At 58.8% G+C, this 1,499-nt stretch overlaps 1 protein-coding gene across 1 annotated transcript in view; it reads right to left on the bottom strand.

Moving 5' to 3' along the window:
• The window catches only part of WNT4 (wingless-type MMTV integration site family, member 4), a 36,836-nt gene extending 36,210 nt beyond the window's left edge, over positions 1 to 626 (bottom strand). The window contains exon 1 of the mRNA XM_006862334.1: positions 513 to 626. The gene's annotated coding sequence lies outside the window, so the exon portion shown is untranslated. The remainder of the gene's footprint in view (positions 1 to 512) is intronic.
• Positions 627 to 1,499: the final 873 nt, after the last annotated feature.

The following is a 1,499-nucleotide window of genomic DNA, read 5'->3' as shown; positions in this document are numbered from 1 at the left end:
CGAGGATGGGGTTACCTGGGCGGGCCCAGCGGCCCGGGACACCCCCTGGGGGCGGGCCAGCGCCGCGGCGGCAGCGGCGTCTCCAGTCAGCGGGACTGGGCTTCTTCGGGGGCCTCCCCGGCCGGTAGACCTGGAGGACTAAGGGCCCGAGTCCGCTCCAGGCACGCCTGACTGCGCTCCGCCTGGCCCGAATCGGCGAGAGGCGCGGTGGCCCAGCTGCCGACTCCCCTCCCGAGTCCTGGGGACAGGCGGGCACAGCTCCCCCAGCCCGCTGCCGCGGTCACTACAGCGCCTTCCTCCCGTCCCTACCCCCGTGCCCCCGTCGGCGCCGCGGAGCCCAGACCCAGGCCCTTCAGTGACGGACGAACCCAAGCGTGGCTCTCACTTGCGCGCATCCAGTCGTTTGCGCTCAGGCGCCCTGGGCTGCGCACTCCAGCGCCGAGGGCAGCAGGCCGTTCCTCCCTGCCTGCCCGGCCGCGCGTCCTACTGGCCAGCCCCGCCCTGGCGTTCACCTCCCTCCAGTCTTCCGGGAGCTAGACGGGCCTCCCCAGTTTAGGGCCGTTCGGGACAGTGGCCGGAGACTGAGGAAATCCGAAGTCTCTCTCTGGCTAGCTACAAGATCTGGGCGCGCCTTAAGCCTTACCTCTGGGAGTCCTTACCTGAGAAAAGGACATAGCACCTGGGGTTGTGACGATGAAAGCTTAGGGAAAGTCTCTTTTTAGAATACTCACCAGGTCCTACGTTGGTATTTTGAATTTTTCTGCGTGCTTGTTTAATTTATCCTCTCCTACCTTGCAGATTAAGGAGTTCTGGTAGCATAGTGGTTACTAATCAGGCTGCGAACGTTAAGGTCAGCAGTTCGAAACTACCAGCTCTTCTGCGGGAGAAAGATGAGGCTTTCTGCTCCCGTAAAGATTTACAGCCTCGGTAACCCTGTACAGGGTCTCTATGAGTCGGAATCGACTCAAAGGCACTTAACAACAACAACAACAACACCTTGTCGATTGGGCATCTTGCTGGTCTCTGGGTTCTCAGCTGGGCCCCTGTAATAGTGTGATGGGCAGCCGGGGTTTGTGGAATGAATGCATCGCAGTGGAATGGGCTGCACTGAACTATGTCTACTTGGTCCAGATAACTCAATGCCACATCATGGTATCCATAAGAGGTATCTTCTCCTCCTCCCCAGATCATACTTGGGTCTGGTTCTGGATCATACCACAGCTTCCCAGAGCTGGAGGGGCCAGACAAAGGCAGCGATTGGGAACAGAGCCAAAGGTCATGCCCTCACCCTTGACTGGGTGCTCTTTATTGTTTCGGAGAATGAGGACAATATATGGTCATGTAGTGTGTGCTGGGATGGTACCCTTCACTCCAAGAGCCCCTCTGGGCTCAGCACTCAGGTCTGAGACTGAACAGAAAGGGGCAGGGATTTGGAGGACTGGGCAGGAGTACAGATGGGGGCTCCCGTACCGTATGTCTACATATTTGCAAGTTATAAA

Source organism: Chrysochloris asiatica, unplaced genomic scaffold (genome assembly GCF_000296735.1).
Source record: "Chrysochloris asiatica unplaced genomic scaffold, ChrAsi1.0 scaffold00047, whole genome shotgun sequence".
NCBI lineage: Eukaryota > Metazoa > Chordata > Mammalia > Afrosoricida > Chrysochloridae > Chrysochloris > Chrysochloris asiatica.
The sequence above is the reverse complement of the archived record's forward strand: the minus strand, read 5'-3'. Positions and strand labels throughout refer to the sequence as shown.